This window comes from Giraffa tippelskirchi, chromosome 14 (assembly GCF_054371585.1).
Source record: "Giraffa tippelskirchi isolate mGirTip1 chromosome 14, T2T-mGirTip1v1.2.pri, whole genome shotgun sequence".
In the NCBI taxonomy this organism is placed as follows: Eukaryota; Metazoa; Chordata; class Mammalia; order Artiodactyla; family Giraffidae; genus Giraffa; species Giraffa tippelskirchi.
The window spans coordinates 21,399,587-21,412,690 of NC_137288.1; the positions used below are offsets into that span (position 1 = coordinate 21,399,587).

The window sequence follows — 13,104 nt, forward strand, 5'->3', positions numbered from 1 at the left end:
TAGCTTTGACCACATAGACCTTTGTTGGCAAAGTAATGTCTCTGCTTTTTAATATGCTGTCTAGGTTGGTCATAGCTTTTCTTCCAAGGAGCCAGCATCTTTTAATTTCATGGCTGTAGTCACCATCTGCAATGATTTTGGAGCCCAAGAGAATAAAGTCTGTCACTGTTTCCATTGTTTTCCCATCTATTTGCCATGAAGTGATGGAACCAAATGCCATGATCCAGTAAAAAATAGCCAAACTGGAAACAAAAGTAATACCCTGATATATACTGTGTACAAGAAACCTACATTAAGTATCTAAGGATTTAGGAGGTTAGAAGTTAATGGATGTAGAAAAATAAATGATTCAAAACTAACCTAAAGAAAACTGGAATAGCTCTACTAATTTCAGACCAGGTAGATTTCAGATCAATGGAAATTGTTAGGAATAATGAGGGACATTACATGATAAAAATGAGTCAGTTTTCCAAGAAACATAATCATAAGTATGCATTCAAAAACAGAGGTTCAAAATTTATAAGGCAATGAGTTGATGGATTAGAGAGGAGAAATGAGACACATCTATTAATTTATTTGAAGACTTTAGCACTTTTCTCTGACAACTGATACAACATGTAAGGAGTAAATTAGTGAGGGTTACGAATGACCTGAACAGCATCCTCAACTACCTTAACTGACATAATAGAAAAGGGAAAGAATCTGTAGTCACTCAGTCATGTCTGACTCTCTTGCAACCTCATGGACTGTAGCCCACCAGGCTCCTCTGACCATGGGATTCTCTAGGCAAGAATACTGGAGTGGGCTGTCATGCCCTTCTCAGGGTATCTTACCCATCCAGGGATCAACCCCCAGGTCTCCTGCACTGGAGGCAGATTCTTTACCCTCTGAGACACCAGGGAAGCTAACAGAACACCCCATTTAATAAAACAGGAAACATTCTTCTCAAGTTCACAGAAAATATTATTCAAATAGATAATTTTCTAATCCATGACACATATATTAAATGAATTTTTAAGTAGAAATCATGCAACATATGCTCTTACACCAGGTACTTGAATTAAGATATGTATCAACAATAGAAAGGGCTTCCCAGGAGGCACTAGTGATTAAGAACCTGCCTGTCAATAAAGGAGACATAAGAGACGCAGGTTCAGTCCCTGGGTTGGGAAGATCCCCTGGAGGAGGGGCGTTGCCGTCCACTCCAGTATTCTTGCCTGAAGAATCCCCATGGACAGAGGAGCCTGGCGGGCTGCAGCCCATGGGCTCACACAGAGTCAGACACAACTGAAGCGACTTAGCACAGGCACAGAACACATCAACAACAGAAATAAATTGAACAATCTCCCAAAATTCAGACAGTAAGCAACACACTTCTAAATAATGCATGAGTCAAAAAAGAAGTTTCAGAGAAATTACAGAAAAATTCTTTGAAGTGAATGAAAATAAAAATATAACATCTCAAAATTTGTGGAATGCAGCTAAATCAGTTCTTACAAGGAAATTTTACAATACTAAATGCACGAATCAGGAAAGAAGAACTACAATTAATAACCCTTAGCTTTTACCTTAGGAAATTAGAGAAAGAACACATTCAGTCTCATACATGTGACTGAAACACACATGATGGCATTTCATTCAAGCATATCAGTAAGTGTCCCTCTTGAGAGGACAAGATGGGGTAGTAAGTGATGCTCAATTCATCCTATGCATTTTTAAACTGAGAGGATTAATGGTTGTGTTTTCAAGAAAACATTTTGAAAGACAAAAATAATGCGATATTATTGAAGCAACTCCGATGTGAAACTCTGGCCCTCGCACTCCAGAACAGGCCTTTTGATATCTTATCTTCAAATGAAACTCAGCCTCAGCAAGTTCTCTCGATAGATTTCTCACTGTGGCAGTAAACACTGTTAAAAGCAAGTTTCACTCTTATGTGCGTATTAAGTGCTGCCTAACTTAAAGGATTTACCTCTTTAGGGAATAAAAAGCAAAAAAAAAAAAAAAAGACATTTTGGTTTTCAGGTCCACACAGATCTCTTGAGGACAGGACATTGTGTTTTTCTCTCTTCAGCATCAGCAATGAGCCTGAAAAGTATCTGTCAGGCAATAAGGACTTAGTCAATACATATGTCAATTTCTATTTATCCTTATTTCTCACTTAGAGCATTAAGACCAGGTCTATGACATTAGTGACATTTTGAAAACACTCTCCCTAGGGTAGTAGCAGTCTTGTCAGCTGCACAGGAAGGTGCTTAACTTTATGAGAAAATCATGGGAAGTACAAAATATATCTAATCGAATTGTATCAAATGTGCCTTCTTAGGTATTAGTTTCAACACTACCATCTACCTGATGTCACACACTTTACACACTTGCAAGATTTCCAATCACTCTCTCAATCACTCGCAGCTGATATGATTCATTTCTTTTATTAATCAATGAAACTCCTCACACTGGATCAACAGTATTGTACCACATTATGCAAATCGTACCATTAAGCAACCCAATACAGTAACATCCTTATTAATGGCAAAGAAATATGAAATAAAGAGAAATTAAAGCATTCTTCAGAGTGAAGTCAAATAGCTTTCATAAATACAACTCAGTTTTAGTCTTTTGATTGATAGTTTGCTGATATGTGGCTCACTGCATCTGGGTACAGAAGAAAGGCTTTGTACCTGGAGATAACATTTTTTTTAATTGCATAAAATTCATTAGAATTGGAACTATAAACATATTGCTTCCCTGGTGGCTCAGCAGTAAAGAATCTGCCTGCCAATGCAGGACACATGCATCCAATCCCTGGGTCAGGAAGATCCCCTGGAGGTGGAAATGGCAACCCACTCCAGTCTTCTTGCCTGGGAAATCCCATGGACAGAGGCACCTGGCAGGCTACAGTCCATGGGGTCCCGAAGAGTTGGATATGACTTAGCGTCTAAACCAGTATAAGGTACATACACTGTATATATTAATGCTGTGATCTTTATATTTGTCCTTCCAATAAATACTGTCCTTAAAGCTTTTCATGTACTAGTCATATTTGAGGAAGCTGATTGAAATGATGACTTCTGGAGTCAGCACGGATCATCTTAATATTCCTATTAACACATGAGCCATCTGGCACACTGCGATTTCCCTGAAAACTAAGGCTCTTTCTTCCTGTTTTCTGTTTATTTTAGCTGGAGCACATTTGTTTTTTTTCTTTGACAGTGAAACAGTTACATTTAAAAATAAAAACATTAAGTCAGGTTTTTATGAAAATAGAAAAACAATGCTAAGTGAGGTGAAAAATATTTCCACTAATTTAAAGCTTCCTCTGAAAACAGAAGGCTGTGAATTTTAAATTGTTTATAAATCTCAGTTTCAAAATAACGTTATTTGACTGAAAGAAAATTCTTGGCCACAGCCTGTAATTTTTTTTAATATTCATGTTTTGCTATTTATTTCCCTTAATCTTATTTCTTCTCTCTGCTTATTATTAAATATAACTTCCTCATCCACATCTTTGCTGTTATCATTCAGTGGCTAAGTCGTGTCCGACTCTTTGTGACCCCATAGACTTGCCTGGGAAATCTCATGGACAGAGGAGCCTGGCAGGCTCCAGGCCACGGCGTAGCAAAGAGCCGGCAAAGTGTGTGCACGACTGAGCGCACACAGCAGGGTACGCCCTCTGTCTGGGTTCCCAGGCAGGAACACTGCAGCGGGTTGTCATTCCTTCTCCAGGGGATCTTCCCCACCCAGGCATCAAACCCACCTCTCTTGCATTGCAGGCAGATTCTTTACTGACTGAGCCACCAGGGAAGTCATCTCCACATCTTATACTTTTCTATTTTTTCTAATAGATCTTCATGTTAAGTTCTGTAATTCAGGTTCATTATTAACAACTGGAAGTGTTCAGTATTTTTATAATTAGTTAAGTCTGCTCTTTGCAGAATATTAAGATGATCAACCTACCTTCATGCAAATTTTAAAAGAGCATCCATTTCTCATGAAAACTTTATTTTTCCTCTCAGAAAGTGATCACAGTATGGGGGCTTTGTTGACACCAGATATTTTGTTGTCATGTGTTAGAATGTATGATAAATCAACAAATCAGTAGGGTGTGAACTGCCTCCCCAGGGGTTGTGAATTTTAGTTGGGTTCTTCAATTCTACCTTCCATTTTGATACTTCATAGTTCTGTTTCTGGAATGACTTTTACTAAATCACTGAATTTTTCAATTATACCAGTTTCTATTTTTTCCCACTTCTATAAATTTAGTGCTCACACTTATTTTGTACTTCTGAATCTTGTCACTATTTGTTTGTTCAACATCTTTAACATCTTGCTCTATTTTTTCTATTATTTTTATTACACAGATATTTTATCTTAAGAATCATCTACTAGGCACTGTGTGGAATATTTTATGAATACTAGTTCATTTTTCAATAATAAATCTTACCTGGCCACTTAGCTGATGACCTAACTAAAAGACTGCGATGAAAGAAACGGAAGATGACACAAACAGAAAGACGGAAAGAGATACTGTGTTCAGATACTGGTACTATGTTATTAAAATGAGCACGCTACCCTAGGCAGTCTACAGATTTACTACAATCTCTATCAAAACACCAACGGCATTTTTCACTGAATAAGAACAAAACAATTTTCAAATTTTTACGGAAACCCAAAAGACCCAAAATAGTCAAAACAGTCTTGAGAAAGAACAAAGGTGAAGGGATCATATCTCCTAAGTTCACACTATGCTACAAAGCTACAGTAATCAAACCATATGGTACTGACACAAAAACAGACAGGGATCAATGGAAAATAAAAAAAAAAAAAGAGAGCCCGGAAATAAATCCATGCACTTACAGTCAATCAATGCCTGACAAAGGAGGCAGGAATACAGAATGGAGAAAAGACAGTCTCTAATCACCAGGGAAATGCAAATCAAAACCCCTCACCTGTCAGAATGGCCATGATCAAAAAGAAGACAAATTACAAATGTTGGTGAGGATGTGGAAAAGAAGGTAACCCTCTTACAGTGTTGATGGGAATGTGAATTGATGCAGACACCATGGAAAACAGTATAGGAGTTCCTCAAAAAACAACAACAAAAAGGAGAAACACCATATGATCCAGTAATTCCACTCCTGGGTATACAGCCAAAGAAAATTAGAACACTAATTATGAAGGATACACAAACCCCAATGTTCACAGCAGCATTATCCACAATAGTCAAGATATGGATGCAATGTAAGTGTCCATGAACAGATGAATGGATAAAGAAGATGCGATACACACACACACACACAAATGGAATGCTACTCAGCCATAAAAAGAAATGAAATTACGGTATTTACAACAACATGGATGGACTTGGATGGTATTATGCTTAATGAAATGTCAGATAGTGAAAGATACTGATATATGTATAACTGAGTCACTTTGCCATACAGCAGAAATTAACACATCATAAATCTACTATACTTTAATAGCATTTCTTAAAAAAGACAAATACTGTATGTTACCACTTACACATGGAATCTAAAAGAAACAATGAATATAACAAAAACAGAAACACTCACAGATATAGAGAATTAGTGATAGCCATTAAAAGAGGGAAGGGGAGGAGATTGAGAGATACCCACTGACTATGCATAAAGCAAATCAAGTACAGAGATACATTGTACAGCACATGGAACATAGCCAATATTACATAATAACTATAAATGGAGTATCATTTATAAAAATTTTGAATCTCTATGTTGTGCACTGGAAACTACTATCATAAATAAACTATACCTCAATAAAAAATGATATAATAGCTGAAAATTAGGTAGTAACTTATCAATTCCAAACTTAGGCCAATTTCAACAAAATAATAAAGTATCTGTTTTATAAGTAAACACAATTCTAGCAGTAAACACAATTCTAGTAGAGATAAATGCTAGTGACAAGAGGTAAAAGTGATATTTTAAAGTGATTCATTAGCCTTTTTATATGTGTAAACAGAAATCCCAGATATGTTGGAAAAGGTTGAAAATCAACTATCATTTTTTCATATACATTTTTCAAAATAATATAATTAAAAGCTTTGGTATTTCTGACAAATAATCGAAATGTTAGAGTAACATTCATGCTATTTTGGAATATCAAACTCTAAGTCTCCACAAGAAGACACAATATATGAGTTTCTTTTGGTATTTTAACAGCTAATCCTCCTCACAAAGGCTCTAACCTGGATATGCTATCTCTTAAATAATGATGTAGGGCATTTTCACATACATAGAAATTTCCCATCAAAAATTTCATGGTATTTCCCAGAGATTTCAAGTGTTAACCTTTTAAAATATATAATATATCCTGAAAGGTCTAATTAGAAATGTGTGGATTTCATAGAAATGTGTGACTAATGTCACAAAGTGATTCAAATATTAGCTTTATGCTCATTTTCAAACATCTCCTTATTCTAAGCAGTGTAGTGTATAGTGGCAAATGGTTAAGCCACTCGATGTTACATTTTTCATATCCTCTTTTCTCATTACACTGATTAGTGTTATTATAGCTGTTCTTTAAAATCACTAAAAACAAATGCGCCTGATTTTTTCTTGTTACTGTTTTTAAGGGACAAAAAAGCAATGATAGGAAAAATAGTAATAAGTAGTTGTATGTTCACTAATTGACTACTATTAACATTCCATGGCTGCCATTATATGAAAGACTTGCTTCATTGGGAAAAAAACAAAACAACACTAGCAAGAAATTCTGTAGCAAGAAAAAACAAAAAATCCAGAAGGGTCAGTTAGGGTGATGATTCATAATCAAGACACTGATATTTCCACTTCTTGCTCTGATGGAATAGCTTGTTGCTAACCACTATTCTTATCAAACAAAACAGGAAAATACAGTAACAATTGGGAAGAGGAACTCTACATGGTCAATGATATCTGAACATGTTATCAACCTTATTAGTTGGAGAGACAAAGTTAAGTAAACCCACAGTGATGTACTGTTGCATACTATCAGAATGGGTGATATACAAAAATGAAAATAGCAGGTATGGATGAAGATGTGGAACAATGAGGATTCTCATAAAATAACGTCTTTATAGGCCAATCATAGTCAGTATCACTAATTTCATGTTTTGACCTAGATGAGTTGTTTTGAAAATGTGTTTGCCAATAGATGTTTACACACACCACGTCCTGTACATTCTACTCTTACAAACTCAACAGAAGTGGGTTTATCATATATATGGAAAGGAAAGGGGGAGAAAGGCATGACTCATTACTGGCCAAAGCTGAAAAAACTCAAAAAGACTAGGTATATGTAACATATTCCTGTGATGCAGTATTACAAACCAATAAAACACTGACCGGTACACACAGTACCATGAATAGATCTCACAAACATAATTCTGAGGGGGGAAGAGCCATACCCAAAAGAGGACAGACTGTGTCATCCCATTTACGTAAAATTCAAAACAAGAATTGATGGTGGTGAAAGTAGGTCTAAGGGCCACATGATTGACAGTCAGCTCAGGGGCACTTTCCATGGCGCTGGTAACCTTATCATTCCTGAGCTAAGTGCTAGCCACTATTGACGCACTTACTGTGTATGCATTTCAATTAAAATATATTGTAACAAAAAAAATAAAATAAAATCTTACAAATTTGGCGAAATCCCAGTGTTTGGTCCTGTCTGGACACTATAATCTTCCTAGGCTAACACGTGCAGTACATTGTCGAACTGGATTCATCCACAGCTAGAAGGCAAACTAGTTAGTGTCTCTAATTCTCAGACTTTTGAAATAGTTCCAGTGATGCCTGGATCAGGGAATCTTAAACCTCAAAGAAAAGCAGTAAAGGAGACCTTCAATATATTCTTTCCACATATTTTGTCTGTTTTCTCATCTTGTGATTTTTATATTTATTCTGACTTTTCTCTAGTGATTTGCAATATATTCATTCAAATCACCCTGATAGCTAATCTTAAGGCCTTAAACAATGTATCTGAACATGCTGCTGCTGCTGCTGCTAAGTCGCTTCAGTTGTGTCTGACTCTGTGCGACCCCATAGACGGCAGCCCATCAGGCTCCGCCGTCCTTGGGATTCTCCAGGCAAGAATACTGGAGTGGATTGCCATTTCCTTCTCCAGTGCATGAAAGGGAAAAGTGAAAGTGAAGTCGCTCAGCCGTGTCCGACTCTTAGCGACCCCATGGACTGTAGCCTACCAGGCTCCTCCGTCCATGGGATTTTCCAGGCAAGAGTACTGGAGTGGGGTGCCATTGCCTTCTCCGTATCTGAACATAAATTATTCTAATTATAAATAGCAAGAATGAAACATTATTTGCTATTTCTCACCCATGTAGGATAAATAACTCAGCTCTATTTTCTCCATTTTATCCTCTAAAATTTAATTTTTCAAATGCTCTGTTGATAATAATTTTGATAATATTGCAATGATCAAGTCATTCAATTCTTTTACATTTTATCTTTAGTTTATTATTATTATGGCATTATATATTTTCCTTTAAATATTTCAGTTATATTTTCTGATTGCATTTTTCAAAAATAGTTTATCACTTTACAAATCTTAAACTCTTGCCTTTGTACCATCTTTCAACTTACTGTAATTCTTCTTTTTATTATTCTTAAACTAACAGTCTTCATTAAATATCTATGAGTTGTTTATTTACATTCTAAATTGTATGACTCAAGGTTTTTTTCCCTATTTTCTCATCCAGGAATATTAACTTAGTATGTGTTGATATTTAGGTCAAATATTTCTAATTCAATCTTTCTAAAGACAGTATTTCTTTTCAAAATACCCAAAATCTGTCACATTTTTATAGAAAATCTTATTCTCAAAAAAGTTCTGAGTATTTGTAAGATTTGTTTCACATTTCTGAATTAGAAACAATTTGAAGGAAAAATTATATAGATGTTAATTGTGCCACTGAAGTTCAAGTAAGCACAAAGTGATAAGAAAATGATTGTGTGCAGAGAAGGCTGATTTAAAAAACACACCAATCACAGTGTAGAAATAATGTGTTATATGAAAATCTGAGTAAAATAAAATAAATGCATTTAGCTATTAATGATCTCTTCAAAATAAAACCAGGAGTTTTCATACCTTCATACATTCAGTTCCAGTATTATTTTTCAAAATATTATGGGTGAGAAATTTTGACATAAAATCTGAAAACAAAGAATTTTAGTAATCTACAAAAACTATAGATTAGGGTATTTCATATGACACCAGTTAATCTGTGTTATATGATAATATGACATAATTAAGATGCTGTATATTTTAACAAATTATGACATTATAATTTTTAATGCAAGCTGGTTCAAAATGGTATGTATTATCATAAGCTTCATGCACATATACACAGAAATCTTGTTATCCTGGTAAAGTGATATTCTGAGATAAAACTTACCATAGACATATGATCTCCCATAAGATATGGATATAAGTATACAATTTCACCCATGACTAGTCAGTGCAAATTATAAAATCATTTAAAAATATTTGAGCTTCTATGTGCCAAAACCTTTGTTCAGTTGGGAAAATATAAAGATGAACATGAGGCAGAAAATCTTCTCAAAAGGTTTAATCTAAACATGCATATAAAAAGCAAACAAAAGGGTGGAATAAATGTCATCATGAAAACAGTAATAGTGATAATACAGGTGTCATTTTATACGACGAGAAAGTAGAAGCACAAAGAGAGGATTGTAACTGCCTTATATCAACCTTCCTACAGTACCGATGTCAGGATTGAAACTCTGGATTTCAGGGTGCCATCTACTACAGTAAAGGTGCAAGTGTTGGTAGTTCTTTCCTGTCTGACTCTTTGCGACCTCTTGGACTGTAGCCCACCAGGCTCCTCTGTCCAGTACTTTCTCTTGAAATGCTATGATGCCAAGGGTACAAAAGGCTCTCATAACCCATCTTCTAAATCCCAATGTTCCTAGCAAATATGGTCTCAGAACTACTCAGGAAAAATGAGGCATTAGCAAGAAATAAAGATCTCACCATTTAAAAAAAAAAAAAAATGGGAACATTTTAAACACCCTTATATGCTCCAAAGAAGCAGTCATCTGCCTAGAGATTAGATTAGAGGTGATGGACTTGGAGCAGGTGAAAATACAGCAGAGAAATGGGATCAAATATAAACGAAGCAAGAACAGAACATAACTAAGATAGGACAATTATCCTAGAGTTGATTTAATTTTTTCAAGATGTAGAATACTTAGAAAAGTTCTGCTTTTATCCAAGTTGTTACACTGATACTCACAACATTTTAAATGTTTAGTCTCTGTCCTCTTATTAAAGAAGGGTTTCAATTTTTTTAAATGATATCCTTTAATTACCACCTACTAACTAAATAACAATGATCTGTGTTCCTATTCTCTTACATTTCCCACGTGAATTGTAGCTATTTTGTCACAAGCACAGCTTTTGCACATCAAAGTCTCCCAGCATTGATCCCACTTGTTTTCGTTTTGATGTTTATTAAGCATCCATCATTTGTCCTTTTGCAGGGATGATCCCAGTCATTACTTGGTTGCAAGAAGCTCCTCCTGGGTCAACTTTCTTCTGAAAGTGCTTATGGATAAAAGTTTTCCTAAATTCTTACACTGTGAACTTTTATTCTCTTACTCTGGCAGTACAATGAAGTACACTTGGTTTCATTTTTTGTTTTACAGCCTTAAATTCCCCTTTTTGCTTCTCTTCTCCTTCACCACCCAATTGTCAAAGATGCCTATTTCCTTTGTGCCTCTTTTTCTCCCCCAGAAGGTCTGCATTTCAATGACTGCAGCTTCAAATGGCAGGTCTTTTAACTCCCTTCCCTGTAGACCCTGCGCTCACCTAGAGCGCACTTATTTTAGAGTTTTCAGACTCAGGGTACACTTGCTCTCTGATGGTGATTTCAGACAAGTCTTAGACCCACTGCCAGCTCCTTCTCCCTTCCCCTCATTTCCCTCAGGGTGGGGGGTGGGGGAGACTAGAAGAGATGGCTGGCTGGAACGTGATGGAATGAATCAAAATTCATTTTGATGTATATATAAAATAGAGTTACCTTGAAGTTTAGGCATTTTCTGCTCTAACTATGCTGGGGTTTTGTAGTTTTATTTTTCCTTATTGTTCTTCTATTTTATTTCTGGACTTCTCTTGACTTCAACATAGTAATCACAGTAATTTGCAAATCCCTGTCTGTAATTCTCATATACCTCAATAAAGCAGAGGGAAAGGGAAGGATTTTGGTTCTTCACATTGTTCTCAGATCCTCCCTATAGTAGGTCTTCAACTCCTAAACACCATATTACTGCAGGAAATTTTACTTCATTTTGTAGAAGTCAGCTGAATTTTTTTAGCCTTCTACAGGAAGCTTCTGAATCTAGCAAGTATGTGGAGCACACAAGTAGCCTTGTGTCTGAGAACTCTCACATCTCTGATTTTGGTCAAAAGCTCTAATGATTCCTGTCTTAAAATAGAAGCTTTCTGCTTTGTTCGAACCCAGATTCTGAGGTCCTAGCCTATGTCAGATCAGCAAATGATCCTAACTCAGGAAACAACTCTCTGAACTGTTTAAATACATGTTTTGTTTTTTTTTTCCTTCCTCCAGATTTTCTCCATATTTTCTTGTTGCAAACTAGTTCACTCCACTAGAAATAAACCATTTTTAAGTCACCATTTAAAGTCACCAGTTTCAACTAACAAAAACTTCAGAACACCTAGGAATAAATCTAATAAAAAGTTATGCAAGACCTATAAATAGAAAGTTATAAAGTTTTACTGAAAACTTTAAGAAATAAATAGAACAGTTACTTATACTTTATCAGGGAAACTCAAGACCATAAAGACATCAATTCTAAGTTTATGAATATACTAAATGAAATTTTAATCAACACCATAACAAGGATTTTATTGAAGTTATCAATATTAAACTTAGATCAAAAGAGCAAAAGAAAAAGCAGAGCAATAGCAGTAGAAGGAAAAAGAGAGAAGAGAAGTTAAGAGCCTTAGTGTTGCAACAAATAAAACCTAGAGCTACTGGCTGGCTCATAGTAAAGAGACAACCGACAAAATGGGAGAAAGTCCTTGCAAACTGCAAATTTACATCTGAGAAGGGGTTAATACGGAAAACATATAAGGGGCTCAAACATCTCAATAGCAAGAAAATAACTCAGTTCAAAAATGGACAAAGGACCTGAACAGACATTTAGGAAAAGACATACACATGGTCTGGCTTCCCAGGCGGGGCAGGGGTAAAGAATCTGTCTGCTAATGAAGGAGATGTGGGTTCAATTCCTGGATCAGGAAGATCCCTTGGAGGAGGAAATAGCAACTCACTCTAGTATTCTTGCATGGAAAATTCCATGGACAGAGGAGCTGGCAGGCTATAGTCCATGGGGTCACAAAGAGTTGGACACAACCAAGCACACACATACACACATGGTCTACTGGTATATGATAAAATGCTTACCATCACTAATCATCAGAGAAATGAAGTTCAGAACCACTATGAGATACCACCTTACACTTTTCAGAATAGTTACTACCAAAACTGCAAGAGAACATGTGTTGGCAAGGGCATGGAGAAAAGGGAAGCCTTGTACACTATTGATATAAACTGTGTATATGTATAAAATATAAACTGATAGAACCAAAAAAAAATTGGAAGTTACTTTAAAAATTAAAAAAATAGAACTACCACAAAATCGGGTGCTTTCCTGGGTATGCATCCAAGCAGAATGAAATCAGAATCTGGAGGAGTTATCTTTCCACATTACTTCCAACATTGTTCATAAGAGACAAGATGTGCAAAGAGCCTAAGTGTCTGTTGATAAAAGGATAAAGAAAATGTGATTTGTCCTTGAGTGTACAGGCTTATGATTCAGCCACAAGAAAGATGGAAATCCTGCTATTTGCAACAACGTGCCTGAACCTGGAGAACATCATGCTAAATTAAATAAGCCAGACATGGAAAGACGTTATATATTATATTAATTATATATATTATATTATATATTAATTATATATTATATATATAATATTTAGAATCTAAAGGTATACATAGAATCTAAAAATGCAGAAGAGAATAGT

The 13,104-nt window shown here is 35.6% G+C and overlaps 1 long non-coding RNA gene across 1 annotated transcript in view; it reads right to left on the reverse strand.

Moving 5' to 3' along the window:
* The window catches only part of LOC145534653 (uncharacterized), a 442,985-nt gene that overhangs the window by 366,723 nt on the left and 63,158 nt on the right, over window positions 1–13,104 (reverse strand). The window lies entirely within an intron of this gene.